The 15,273-nt window shown below is 40.4% G+C and overlaps 1 protein-coding gene across 5 annotated transcripts in view; it reads left to right on the top strand.

The window, feature by feature from the left end:
- Reln (reelin) overlaps positions 1–15,273 on the top strand; it is a 437,778-nt gene that overhangs the window by 89,304 nt on the left and 333,201 nt on the right. The gene's annotated exons all lie outside the window — the stretch shown is intronic.

Raw genomic sequence — 15,273 nt, 5'->3', positions numbered from 1 at the left:
CAAAACTATTGACAGAATAAATTCCCACACTTCCCCTTTTGTCTAAATAAGAAGGTTCTAAACCTAATACAAAAACATACATAATAAGAACAAATATCAAGTATTTTCCATGATAAAGAAAGGGTAATAACACGCACAAAGATAGAAGTATAACCAGCAAGAACATCAAGCAAGAAAAACAATCACACACACACACACACACACACACACACACACACACACACACACACACATATATATATATCAGAGGTAGAAATGTTTAGTGCAATATGACAAAATTATCATTAAATTGTATTGACATACAAAATATCTAAAGCAGATATAAAAGCATATATACAGTATGACAAAAATAATTTTACATTTCGGTATAAAACACTGTATATAGAAAAGGAACATACACTATATGACAGATATAATTTTGAATTTGTATCAATACACAAATTATACAGGAATAAAAAATAATTTTACATGTGTATCAATATATGAGTCTGTAACGATGTAAATCGTCTATAATTAATAGTTGTTAAAATAGTTTACAAGTAGATACACTAGCCTACCTTATCCTATCCCATCTATTCCCCCCTTTTTGTATTAAATGAGATTCCTGAGTCTATTATTATTATGCCCCAACCCTATAATAAATTATAACCAACCCTGAGAAAAACTAAAAAGCATCTATGTCAATTGTAGGAAGAAGGGGCACATTTTCTTACAATTACTTCTAGCTGTCTTGGGTGTGATGGTATCTCTATGGGATCCTGGAAAAAAACAAACTAAAACAGTGGTTAAGTTTCAAGAGGACTAGCTGTAACATTTGTAGCTGGTCTCTGAGTAGCTGGGAAGGCTTATCTGAAGTTCTTATCTGAAGTTTTGACTAGAGTATTACAAGAAGGTGGACCATCTCAGCTAGCCAGTTTGGAATTGTCTTGAGCAGTTTTAGCCCAAAGTCAATCCTTGAGTGATATTTATTGACTGGATGGCATTATCATGAACCAGTGTAATTGTTGATGTCGGGCCCCATCTTCAGAGATGGCTGTTAGGAAAATTTATTGTACACTGTGGAAAACTTAAACATTATTAATATCAAAATAGAAAGGTTAAATTTTTATAGATATGCATTAAAAGAAAGGTACCATAGAGATGAAAATAAGTATGAGGAGAAGTAGAATTTTGGGGAGATAACAGAGTTTTGATAACAATATTTTCTAACTTTTTGGTTTTCTTCTGTCCCACACCGGGTGGATCTTCTGATATATGAGACAGAAACTCTGAATTTATCTTTTAACAACATACTTGGATTCAGAGAAGGAGAAAGCCATGCCCCAACTCAAAGCCAGCTTTGATTTCTAAATAAATCAGAACTGCCACTAGCTGAGAAGTAAACAGATACAAATATTCAGGTGGTGAGACTTTACCCTACAGAGAACATTGATGCCATAGGTCAGTTTTCTCTTTGCTTGGTAATTGTTTCTGTGTTTCTTTCTTTTCTTTTTTAGATGTCTAGATGCTCAAGGCCTTTTGATTTCTCTGATATAGGTACTTCTATTCTCCTGTAAAGACAAAAACAGAACCCTGCCCCAACCCTCTTGGAATCAAATCTTAATTAATTTTGATGGTATCCATAGCTTTTCTTGTACTGTGGAAACAAAAACAAAACCCCTTACCCAATGTAGCACATACCCTGGTTTCCATTCTGAGGTCAACAAATCTTTAAAGTACACAGGCTGATTTAACTCAGAAGTTTTTTTCTATCGTCAAATGTCTCTCTGCAGCTGTTGTTCCTTTCTCATTAGTATTAAGAAAATTCAAGGTTAATAGGACATTATGCAATCTATCTCTGGGGGTCTTTGTTCCCCATACCTATTTATTAAGCATTTCTTTTAAAGTGCGATTAGATCTCTCAACAACTGTTTGTCCTGAAGGATTGTGGGGTATACTTATAATATGCTTTATTATATTAAAAAAACTGTTTCGTCTTACTAGAGACTTTTTAATTTGTGCAGATATACCCATTATGGCCATAACTAAAAGAAGTTGCTCATTGAAATCCCGAAAATCTGTCAATTGTATTGGTGTACATATTTTAATTTTTTAAATTCTGGAAAATGAAACATACCCATTTGCCAAATTTCATTTCTTTTCATACCTTTAGAGTTACTTCCTGAAAGAAAAGGAGTTTGGTTATAAAAGGGAACAAGTAGAACATTTTTTACAATTTCCTTGGCTTGTTGCCAAGTGATAGAAAAATCCTTTTTTAAAGGTTTGTTATTGACCTGGTGGGATTTTGTTTTTTGTTTGTTTTTTTTTTGTTTTTTTGTTTTTTGTTTTTTGTTTTGTTTTGTTTTACGAGACAGGGTTTCTCTGTATTGTTTTGGAGGCTGTCAGTCCAGCCTGGCCTCAGACTCACAGAGATCTGCCTGCCTCTGCCTCCTGAGTGCTGGTATTAAAGGCATGTGCCACCACCGCTCGGCTGACCTGGTGGGTTTTTGTTTTGTTTTGTTTTGTTTTATGAAATTTTGAGGCCTCCAGCAACTTCGTATTAATGACCAATCAATTTCTTCATTGCCTTGTGCTAGAGGACCTGGCAGACCCAAATGGAATATGATGTAATGAGAGAGAGAGAGAGAGAGAGAGAGAGAGAGAGAGAGAGAGAATGATTCCTATTCCTGATTATTTCCTGTTATTGTATAAATAATGAAGTTAATTCTGTATCTTCAGGAATAAATTCAGCAGTTTCAATGTGTAAAACAACACTCTTTGCATATTGGAAGTCCGTAACTATATCGAAAAATTCTGTAAAATCCATTAGTACTATGAGAAAGGCATAAAATTCTGATTTTTGCACAGAGTTATAAGGGCTTTGAACCACTTTACTTAAATTTTCTGATTTATATCCTGCCTTTCCTGATTTGTTTGCACCAGTGTAGAACATAGGACTCCAGAGATTGGTCTTTTCCTTACAATAAGTGGAAGGACCCAAATGGCTCTTTTTACGAATTTAGTTCTCTCACTTTTGTGATAATTGTTGCTAATCTTCCCCCAAAAATGTACCCAAAGCTCTTTGCCAATATTTGTTATCTTCCCATAAAGAGGAAATGTCTTCATTAGATAAAGGTAGTATAATTTCTGCTGGATCCATTCCTGTCAATTGGAAATATCTTAATTTTCCTAATAAAATCAAATTAGAAATCTTTTCCACATATGTCTTTAATTTCTTACTCTGTTTATGTGGCACAAATATCCATTCCAATATCAGATCTTCCTTCATTCAGTAGAGCATGGGAATCTTAATCTCACGGTCATGAATTTGTGTCCCATGTTGTAAGTCAGGTGATGTGAGAATTTACAAAAGTCTATTACAGGGATTCAATGGGAAACACAAACTCACAAATATAGGGCAAGGTAGAATAGCTTCATGTCTTGTCGTTCTGTCCAGGGGAGATGTGACTTGCTTCTGCTCTGACCTCCCAAGAGAGCGAGGGAGACCCCTCCTTTTCCTTATATGAGGTCATGTCTGCACACAAAAGCCATGCCCTAAGGCCTGTAACCCAAAACTATTGGTAGAATTAATTCCTACAACAACATCCAGTACTTCAGAGTATGCCAGCATGTCTGTTGGTGTCTAGAAAACCACTGAAAAGTTGACTAGAACAGTATTGGTGATTCAAGTGACCATGCTCTATAGTTTGTCATGGTTTCATGAGAAAGCTTACCTCTATTCTATGATGCAGTCGCTAAGGAGAAATATCCAAGAGGACTTATTCACTCATAAGGATGATGTCTCTGCTGGGACAGCTGGTACATAGCTGATGCTTGAGCTGAATTCTGAAGGACAAATACAGATGACGAGAAGATGGTGGGGGAGAAAGAACATAGAAGAGTGTCCCCAGAAGGCTAAGACACAGGATGTGACATGACATATTTCAGGGACATGGAGTATGTCAGTGGCAGTATGTCAGACTCAAGGAGAGGAACAGATATAGAAGTGTGTGATTAATTGCAGGAACGATGTTTACAGAAAGAATTAGGATCGAGGTCACAAAGGGTCATGTTTATTGATACAGAAAGTACCCAAAGCCCACCCTCCTTTTTTGAATAAGATATTGACAGCTAAGGATGTTGAGAAGGAAAGTTTATAGGAAATGAGATCAGATAATGGTAAAGCAAAAATCATGAGAGAGGGCTACCACAGCAATCAAAGGCTAGTTCTAGGCAGTTCAGTAGTTTGAGGCGAGGAAAGTTAAGGAAAGAAAGGGGTCCATTAGGTTTATCCATGAGGATTTATAAGTAATAGTCTTGATAAGACCAGTGTAAATCAAGGCAGGGACCAATTGACGGTGAATTGAACACATTAGGAAGTGTCACATTAGAAGAGAAAGAAAAGGGAACTGTTGGTAGGATATTGAGGCCAACTGGTTGATGTGTTCATGGTGGAGAGACCTTGGCATAGGTAAAACAGCCAGTAGACAAAAGTTCATATGTTCTGAATACGGAGGAATAATAAGTTTCTGAAATGACAGATATTCCATTTACTCTGATATGATCATTACATGTATTGGGATGTCACACTGTCCCCTTTAAATATATAAAGATACTAAGTATTACAAATAAGAATAGAAGCCAAGACTCACACGTGCAAACCTGATAACCTCAGCATTTGTGTAGTGGAAACTGGGAGATCAGAAGTTCAGGGCCATCCTTGACTAAACAGTGAGTATAAGGCCAGCCAGGGACATATTGAATAAATATAAGTAAAGAAATAATAAATTTTAAGAATAACTGATAATTAGCAAAGCAAATTCATCATTGTAGTGGCTTGGAAGAAAATGACTCCCAAAGGAAGTGGCACTGTTAGGATGTGTGGCTTTGTTAGAGTAGGTGTCACCTCTTTGGAGGATACAGTGTGTCACTGTGGGGGTGAGCTTTGAGGTCTCATGTATTCTCAAGTCACACCCAGTGTCTCAGACCACCTGTTGCCTGTGGATCAAGATGTAGGACTCTCAGCTCCTTCTCCAGCACCGTGTCTGCCTGTAGGCCGCCGTGCTTCCTGTCGTGATGGTAATGGCCTGAACCTCTAAACTGTGATCAAGCCACCCCAATTCAATGTTTTCCTTTATAAGAGTTGCCATGGTCATGGTGTCTCTTCATAGCAATAACAACCCTAAAGCAACCATGCATTGAATTCCAGGGTGAATAGATGGAAGCCTAGGAAGTTAGTATCTTGTCTCAGGTCATAAGTCTAAGGAACAAAGCCTTAAATGTAGGTCCACATCAGCCAGAACTCACGCTCTTGCTTGAACACTGTGTGTGGGCTGTAATGATAACTATAACAGTCAAGAGAATTTTCCTAATGAAGTGGACACTAGGTGTGTATAGCCTATAATTACCACTGCCCTGCTTTTATTACATTTTTACATCAATTGCGTTGTGGGAGTGAATCATAATCTCTATCGCAGATTAGCTTTAAAAGGCACAGCTAAAAGCGGTTTTACAAACATCTAAGTTATTCTTCATGTGACTTTAAAGGTCTGGTTTGTGTTTTAACCCATACAGGTGGCACTGAAAGGTGCAAACTTCTCCTACCAGAACACGTTATGCCAGCCTCCGGGTGTGAGGGCAGATGATAAAGCGCCTGTTTCTTATGTCAGCGGCCTGTCTAGCAGCAGCACAGATGAAAACAAATGGTCTCAGCCTTGGTTACCATTAGGAAAAAACATCTTTATGTTTCTGTAACTTTTCCTTCCAGCAAAGAGGGATAGGGAGATCTCATTTAAACACACCATAGTATTAGGTTCAGTCTGGGAAAAGTGCTTACAAAGTGATTCTATGCTTTTTCTTTCCTTTTTTATCCTTCTAAACATTGCAGCCATACGTAGGTGAGAAAGGTGCCTCATGGGAAAGGGAGTTAATGGCTAGGACGGAGCCATCTGTGTGATTAAATGTGGAGAGGGTAGGCCTTTAGAAAGATGTTTCATTCTTTCTACCCATGTCCTCTGTTGTCAAATACTGAACCTTAGAAACACATCCAAAATAAAACTGGCTCATGGGAAAAATGGCAGGAAAGACAGCAGGCAAGGTTATCAAAACATCAGAAAATGGTGAATTGTCCCACCCAGGCTCAGCACCTATGAGAAGCTGCAAAATGATGAAAACGTCCATGCTGCCAGCTAGGCCATCTGTTCAAGCTGTCACTAGCCTGGTCAGTGTTGGGAAGAGGGACACCTGTTCTATGAACTCACGTGTCACAGGGAGCGTAGTTGTTGGTGTTTGGCAGGTCATAGGCTTCTCAAAGCAAAGTGAGACAAGTGTTCTGGCACGGGATGGCCTTCCAGGGGATGGTAGCAATGCCGCTGGGTCCTGTCCCTGTGGAGGACAGTCTCAGTGACACTCAGTGGAAACATCAGAGCATAAGGAACTAAGGTTCTTTCCCTACCTTTATTAACTGCAGTTGCCCCGCCTAGTGTGTAAAATATAAGTGAAAGGAATAGTAATGCCACTGGAGGTAGCTAACACTGATATTTCCCTGTTTTAAAGTACTTGTGTGTGTTGTCTCTACTCTATAAAACATTCTTCTAAAAATTACTTTAATTTCTATGGGAATTACTTAGGTGACTTTCCCCACACCTCACAGGCAGTAAACTGTCAGACCTGTAGTTCTTCATCTCGTCACCCCAAGAGAGCCATCTTCACTTCTGAGAAGATTTTGTTTGATAGTGTTTTGTAGATTCCTTAAGTTCAAGGTTATTTAGACATCATTAATTGCATTCCTAGTGAACATTTAGATTGCCGCCTCAGGTGTATTTTGTCAGTAAAAGCCTGCATTTTGTCTGGATTTAAAATCTAGTGTCTGGAATTTAAACTAAAATAGAAACAACCCCTGGACCATGTGCCTGTTTGCTGGGAAAGAGAAATATTAGAAAATCAATCTTGAATTGATCTGTAGTCAGAAGCATACATTATGTTGGGAGACAAAAATTGACATATTTTTAAAAAGGACTTTGGGAATTTACTGTACTTAAAGGCAGGAAAACAAATTTGATAACATTTATCTGTTGAATGCTAGTGTTTAAATACCTCATCTGTATCCTGGGCACAAACGACTGTATTCTTTTGATATATGTGTTAAAACTGACTTTTTTCTTCTTTTGAGGTTGGGGGTGGAATTGAGATGGATTTGCTATGTAGCCCAGGTTGGCCTCAAACAGGTAAACTCCCACTCCAGCCTCCCAGCTGCTGGGATTATAGATAGGCGTTCATCACAATACCCACAGAGCCAACATTTTAAAGCGAAACATGGCATTTAGTATATGGGTGTACCAAAGCCTGCAGTGGGAGGTGCCCATGACACCTTAGCTTGGGATCTTGGGGAGAAGCCACTTAATCAGTGACTGTTATATCACTGGGTATCACTTCTCAGGGACAAGTATGAGGTATGTGTGCCTGGAAGTTGGGAAAAGGGCTCGACTCCCACAATTGACATGTACCTAAAAGTTATTAAATTTATCAAAGTGGACACCAAAGATACAATATTGAAGAAACACTTGCATAGGTCAGGGTAACTGTAAATGCTAAGGTCACTTATGAGCAGGGTGGAGTTTGTGAGCTAAGGCAGGAAGTCTGCTGATTTGTAGTGGTAAAGTTTGGGGTCTGGAAAAGATGGTTCCTTCAGAGAGGAGCCAGCATGTAGCGGGGCTCTAGGCAGAGGAGGGTGTGGCATATTTCAGTAATCAAAACAAGTTTAACATATCCAGAGAAGAGACCAAATATGGGATCTTAAAAAAGAGGGCTGGGATCAGCTCTGAGAGGCTTCCCAGGCTGTTATGGGAGTTGAGGTCTGAGATTATTTTAACTGGGAAGTCATACTATCAAACTACAATTGTAATGAGCTTTCTGGGGTTATTCCCTCAGAATATAGGGCAAGAAGGAGGTTTGAATCATGGAGATAAGGAATGGAAGAGGACTAGACAAGAATCTAGGGAGAAATACCAAAAGTACCAAGGCAATTATTGAGAGAATTGCATATTTGAAACATCAAATTTACAAGTTGTCAGTTGTGGTCCAGGGAAGATGATTGCTGAAAGATGTAGGCTTCAGACCCCAGTGTAAGATCCTCACACTGACAGGGAAGACATTGGGAATAATAATCAAATTAGGACCCTCACATGGACGTGTCTGGTGTGCAACAGGATGTATTTCAGAAGATTTCTGGCTTGAGACACATCTAGGAATGAGCTGCTGAAGCCTCAGAGTTAATGAGATCACCCTGCAGGGAAAAGGAGAAGAGAAGTACAGCAAACTGAATCTTACTGGTACCCAGGGGAGCAGGCGGATTTGCAGATGACTCCGAGAAGAGGCAAGGGAAAGAGAGGGGCCCTGGGTGAGTGGGCATCCCAGAGCAAGGGAAGAGATGTCTCTGAAAGGGCAGAGTTAGCAAATTGAAGAGGTAGAAACTGGGACAAATAAAGTCTGAAAAGTGCTTATAGGATTTAGCAACCTGAATGTTGTTGATATCCTAGTTAGATAATCCACCTGGAAAACAATAAGTGGAACTAGTTTTTAAATTAAAATTTAAAACCAGAAATAATACATTTTAACTAAAAATATAGCATGCGTTCTAATGCGTGATTTGATTATTTTTCATACTTTGAGTAAATTTTCAAAAAGCATTAGCATCATATAGTTTGTATTTGAAAATTGCTTATAGTTGAACATTCAGATGAAGATTAGTAGGTCACATATTCATACAGTGAAAACAAAACCAGCCATGCATCTGGATTTATCCTATTAATACTCCATGCAATTATATATGAAGGATCACTAGTGTCAATCGAAGGTACAAAAGGAGTAAGACCCTAATGATAGTAATAACTTACATTTGATAGCATTTTCTGCTCTGTGTACATTCAAAGAAGAACAAAGCCATATGATTTGATAAATACTTTTGGAGGGAAAGGTAGTAACAGTGACTAGGTACAACAGCACTGTGTGCACTTGGTGTCCAGAGTTCTAAGTAACGTAGTAAGTCTTAAGCAACAGTGTGTCTTTATCCTCTGTGAGTTTTCTGTTGGGTAGAGCTTTTCACAGCTTGCTGCAGTGGACACCCCCACACATACAGTGGACACCCCCACACATACAGTGGACACCCCCACACATACCTTGGTTGTTTTGTTTGTTTGCTTGTTTGTTAGGGTAAAGCAAACACATTGAAAATGGCATAACAACTTAAAATCCATTTGACTGATGAAACGCATTTATTCCCTTATTTCTGTATGTTAGGCCTAGAGAGAGTCCAGCAATGGTCAGTTGCCAGGCAAAGCAGAGAGATGAAGGAGAGCCACCAGTCCCTGAGGAGTCCATCCTCAGACAGCAGCAGCATGACCACCGTGGGAATTCATTTGCTGTTTCCTTTTGAATGCTGCCTCAAGGATATGTGCTAGAAAGTGGCTTTTATGTGATACTGCATTGACTCTTGTGGCTTGTCTCTCGAATGTACTTAAAATATGAATTATGCCCCAAGTCTCTTGAATCTCTTTGGAATCAACCTACTCCAAGGAAGTTTCATTTAGCAAGTCCTGGAGTGATTTTGTTCATCAATTATGGAAGAGATATTCAGGGTTTTAAGTTTTAACGGGTTGCAATTTTTGACATTTCCAGACTATGACTGGAAGAAATCCCAAGTCTTCTGTATGCTCTTTTCAGAGATGGTCAGTTAATAAGTAAATCTTGGGTTTATAGCTATTCTGTAGTTTTAACAAGGCATTTTAAGTTTGCTTAGGTTGTGATTAATGGCTAGCATCTTTTTGGTGTGACAACATAAAATCTTTGCACTAACCCATATTCAGTGCTGCAACAGTATTTCAAAATGCAGCCTACTTAGAATTTGTTGTTAAATATATTTATGTACCACAGTCAGAGTGTAAGTGATGGTGTGAGTAATCAGTATTACATGTTGCTAGTCTAATTTATAATAGAAAAATAGCTGAATATACCAGCAAGTAAGTCCATTTCCTTCTCAAAAGTAAATGGAGCTATATTGTTCACAATAGTAAGTGCTAATCTGTTTACCTTTCCCATTGTCTCCTCAATCACTATCATTAATATCTGATATCATGATTAGGAGATGATTCCAGTGTCCTAAAATCACTTGCATATCCAACTAAGATATCAAGAAATCCAGAAGGACTTTACATTGAGAACAAACCCCTGGCTTTGAAGGTCTTTGATAAGAGAACAGGGTGGCAGTGTGGATGTCAAATCTGGCCCTAGTCTACTCCATTGGCTTTTGTACAGATGTGTCTTTTTTTTAAAGACCAATGTTACAGAAGTTTAAGCTAATCAGCCAGTAGTTGACTTGCCTGGAAGGCAGAAAATAAACAAAATGCTTCAGAGGAAGTAAAACAATGCCGATCCTGCATTTTATCATCAAGACGACAAAATACAGTGTAATGGAACCTATGGTCAAAGAGTCTGAATAGTCAATAGAAGCCCATTGGAAGTGGCCCAGGCACTGAATCTAATGGTGGCATTAAAGCAGCTGCTACGGATCTACAGAAAACTCTGTTCAAAGCATTAGATAAAACACTGTCAAGTGAGTTTAACACGGGGCTGTAACAGAGGCTGGACCAAGGAGGAAGCACGGTCCTGCCCAGAACCTTGGCGACTGAGTGGGGGCAGAGAGACCACCGGCAGACAGTCTGCCCCAGGCACCATTACTGTGAGTAAATGCATAGTGTGGTGTGTGCAAGAGAGGGAAACAGAATGTCCTGTGAACAAAGGCGTATCCAAAGAGGTGAAAGTGGTGAGGAGCGGGCTGAGGTGGGGGGCTTGATTGCTCCCCAGAGCCATGGTGGTGTCTAGGCCTAGGCCGCTGCTGGGCCCATGTCTGGGATCGGCCCTGATGCATCTGTATTGATGCCTGCAGTTCCTGTAAAGGCCAAGAGTATAGGGCTTTACAGAGTTGGCCCAGCCTCTTCACTGGCTGTAACGCCAGGGAGAACTGGTCGTGCCTCTCACTGAAGCCCTCAGGAGAGAGGATCCTACAGCTCACCTGGGAAGCACAACAGAGCTGACCCTGTTTGCAGAGACGAGAGCAAGCTGGCCCTGAGGGCCTGAGAATGGGAGAGCCTGCCATGTGGTGTAAGGGAAAGCTGTCTCCCCTTGCCCCTTGTCACTTTCAGCAGGCGGGGGACCTGACCCAACCTCTCACCAGCTACAGCTCTCAGGAGAGCGGGCCCTGTGCCTCACCTGGGCAGCATGGTAGAGTTGACTCTGTAGACAAGGGTGAAGCTGAGCCAGCCCTGAGGGTGTGAGGGCAGCATAGATGGTACCAGATCCTTCACTCGTGATGTAACGCTGGGGCTAAGGGAAAGATGCTCTCTGTTCTTGCCCCTGCCGTCTCCAGCTGGTGGGGGATCTGAGCCTGTTGGCTGGTTGATAGAGTGGGGGTGAGCTAGCCTGAGCACGAGAGATCTGGTCCTCCCCTCATCTGCCGTACGGTGGAATGGGGGGGGGGAAGATGCCTTCCCCATCGCCGCCTGTGTCCGGGGGAGAGCTGGCCCTGCTTCTCACCAGCTGCAGCACTCGGGAGAGAGCTGGCCCTGACAGGAAGGTGTGGGGAAGCAGACCCAGAGGGCATCGGCACTCGTTCATTGCAGGAAGGGGTGAACTAGCCAGGGCCATGCTGGAGAGCTCACCCTGGTGGGGAGGAGAGGGGAGAGCTGCCCGCCTGACCAACCCTGCAACTACCCAAGTCCAGAACTAGGCTTATGAGTTGGCCCACTCAAAGCTACAGGATCTCCAAGAGGAGAGTGAGGGCCCAGCATCAATAGTGTAACAGAAACTAAAGACCTCGAACCAGACCAATGACTCTTTGCAATGAACACTTACAAATAAAGATCCATGGATAAAAGGATTTACCGTAGACTCACTGTGTGACACTACAGCGTCCATGATGAGATTTCCCCTTTTTTTCTTCTCTTTAATTTCATTTTATTTGGGGGTGGTGGTTGCAAATGCAGATACAAAGGGATGGGGAAATGGATGGAACTTAGATGCATGATGTGAAAGACTAAATAAATAAAAAGAGAGTTAAAAATGAATAAAGGAGGCAGATGGGATTCCACAGATGAAATGTGTAGTAGCTGAAGGGAATGTTTCACTGGGAACTCTCGGTATGCTAGAAACAACATAAGAAATCATCAGTAAACTTTAGAACAGAAAAAGCTTCAGACTAAACACAACATAGTTTGAGGAAAATCTTCAGGAGTCTGGGGTGACAAGAAAGGATTAAGAGTTAGATATAATTTTTTTTAAACAATGACCCTAGGCTGAACATGTGGTACACACTTTAACCTCAGTACTCTGGAGGAAGAGACAGACAGAGCTGAGTTTGAAGCCAGCCTGGTCTACAGAGTGAGTTCTGGGACAGCCAGGGCTACATAGAGAAACCCCATCTTGAAAAGCCAAAATAATAATAATAATAATAATAATGACCCTAAATTCCCTCAATTTAGTGAAAAATCATTAGTTTGTAAACCCAAGAAGCTTAGCAGATGGCAAGTTAAGGAAGTTTACACATAGACATACTGTGGTTGTCCAGGAACCAAAGGCAAAGTAGATCCTCAGAGTTGCTAGAAGGAGGTGAATCCACGTGAAACACAGCTGCATCTTTCTTGTCAGAAACCATGGAAGACAGTAGCGCCGACAATATCTCTAAAAAGGAAGGATCTGGTGCAAGCAGCATTTATGCCCAGAATAACTGGTTTCATAATGTAGATACTTAGAAGATACTTTTAGATAAAAGGAAGCTGCAACAAATGATCATTGTTACACCTGTATTCCAGGGAATTCTGAGCTGGAAGTCTTGGCCTATATGAGGAAGGTCTAAGGAAATACACAGGGGGAAACTGTAGCTCAGTGGCAGTGCTTGCCCTGAAAAAGAAACCTGGAAGTTCAGTAGTCTGTGGTGGAGGTGGGCAGCAGAGGAGAAAAGGAAGAGAGAAAGGGAAGGAGGTGGCAAAAGAAATGCTATAAAATATGCTATAAAAGCAAATGAATATAAAATTTGGTCCTGGGTTGCAAGAAAAATTCACCATGCAATTATTAGATAAAATTTTAAATAAGTAACTGTTAGTCCCCCGATTAAAGTTCACCACATAGCACAACCAGATATATCTATTGATATGTATGAATACGTATGTATAAAGAAGAAAACAATAAATATAAAATATAAGCTTAAATTATTTATTACGCCACATTGTCCCTAGCTGTTCACACTTCTTTATCTACAACTTTAAGGTCTATACTCTACACATCACAAAATATATAGTGCTATTAGTACCTCCAAACCTGTATACATAGAAAGGGCAAGTAAAAAGTAGTTAACTTAAACCCAACTCTGTAAAAATCACAGTAAATATAAATACATTAACTACTCCCATTAAAAAGGCAGAGATTATTAGGACAATCTAAAAATCAAGACCTAAATATATTCTGTCACGAAAGGCACCATTTACACAAGAGGTAAGTACGGGATGGGAAAAGACATACCATGTAGATAACATGCTTAAGAAGCTAATGAGAGAATACTAATATGACAAAATGCCAAGGCACAGATAATGACAGAAGATAAGCAGGAAAGCTGAATGAGGAGGATATGGACAAATCAGTGAGAAGCAGTATTGATCACAAGGAACATAGTCGACTACTCAGCAGAACCTCAAAATTCATAGAGAAAAAACCGAGAACGAAAGAAAGACTCAAAAATCTTAACCAGGAATTCTGCGTTAAACTGAGTTCCATCATCCATCAGGCAAATGTTAATGCTCTGTGTTGTCAGGGTAAGGCGGTCAGGCTTTTTCTGAAAGTATAAGGACAGCGACTTAGAAACAGGCTTTGGTCTGGGTTCTGTACACTTTTAGTAACAAATTTAGTAGGTCTGTTTGGTTCATTCTGATGTGAAGGTAGGTTTAGGATGGCATCATGTTGTCTTTTACATCTTTTGTATATACTCAAGTGGTTTGTGAATTGCAAAAGTAGCAGCATGGACCTTAAATCTTTCTGTGGATAGCCAGTGAGTCCCCCGATAATGTAGTTTGACCGGTTTGAGGGTGACTTCAATTGTTTACTGATTTCTATTGTTTACTTGGCTGACTAGAAAGAGTTTTGTGTGCTTCAGGCCTCAGATGCAGGCGGTGTCTCCCTGCTCCCTGGGTTGTGAGCTGTGCCCCTTGTTTGTGTCCCCCGTGGGGCACCATCCACTTATGCGTGAAGGTGGCCTCGGGGTGTCTTTGGGGAGGGCCATTTCTTTCTCAAAACAGAGCTTTGAATTCTGTCCGGCACTTGGACAGAGCGGGAGGGCACTTGGCGCCAGGAGGAAAAAAGGCTTTGAAAAGGGAGGAGGGGGAACATAGCAGATGGATTTGGCTGACTTCACAGTTTTGCCCAGGGTTGACTCTGGCTTAGAATAAGAATTAGGCAGCTGGTGATTGGCATACATTTTGGTAGATCGTTTTCCCCTTGTCTCACTTCTCTGTGAATTAAAATCTACAGTGTATCTACTTCTTTGTTGTTAAATACACGTCGTAGCTGCCTCAGGCCAAGGGGGACACTAGATTCCAGGATGGCACAGAGGAACACATCCCAACTCAGGAACACCACCAAGAGTGGCTTTATATATAACATTAACATGTAAGAACTGTAAGCCACAAATTTACCTTAGTGTTTCAACTGAAGAAATAATGATATCCCTTATAGAGTCTTGGGGTATTCCTAGTTAACTTTTTATTCTTTCCTTATTTAATTATAGTAGTTGCATATTCAGCTCAGAACATGGACCTAGCACATTTTAAATGGCTTATAATATATATTCAAAAACAAAAAGTAGCACAGAGTCTTCATTTTTTCTCACCCAGAGGACATATAACAAACCTGTTTGTGAGTTTCTTGTTTTTCAGCAAGGCAATATAATGAACTAATCTTTCTCTTAAGGGCTGACATTTTGGGGCACTATTACCAAACTGGGAAATAGAAACTATCTGACTTACTGAGTTTTCTCTTTTTAAATGAAGGTAATGCCTCATGGTTTAAAACCACTGTGTGCCACACTGAGAGTACATAAATAACATTTATTTCCTAACAAGATCCACAGGGCGGTGTTCGGTTAAGAGGCTTCAGGTTCCTATCCATTCTGGATCCTCAGTCTGAGGTAGTTTCCTATCGTCCTTATCGGGCCCCATTGCTCTGCACACTTTGTTTATAGGCTACTGTATTTTA

This window comes from Mesocricetus auratus, unplaced genomic scaffold (genome assembly GCF_017639785.1).
Source record: "Mesocricetus auratus isolate SY011 unplaced genomic scaffold, BCM_Maur_2.0 Super-Scaffold_100043, whole genome shotgun sequence".
NCBI classification, from domain to species: domain Eukaryota; kingdom Metazoa; phylum Chordata; class Mammalia; order Rodentia; family Cricetidae; genus Mesocricetus; species Mesocricetus auratus.
This window is presented reverse-complemented; position numbering and strand designations above follow the sequence as displayed.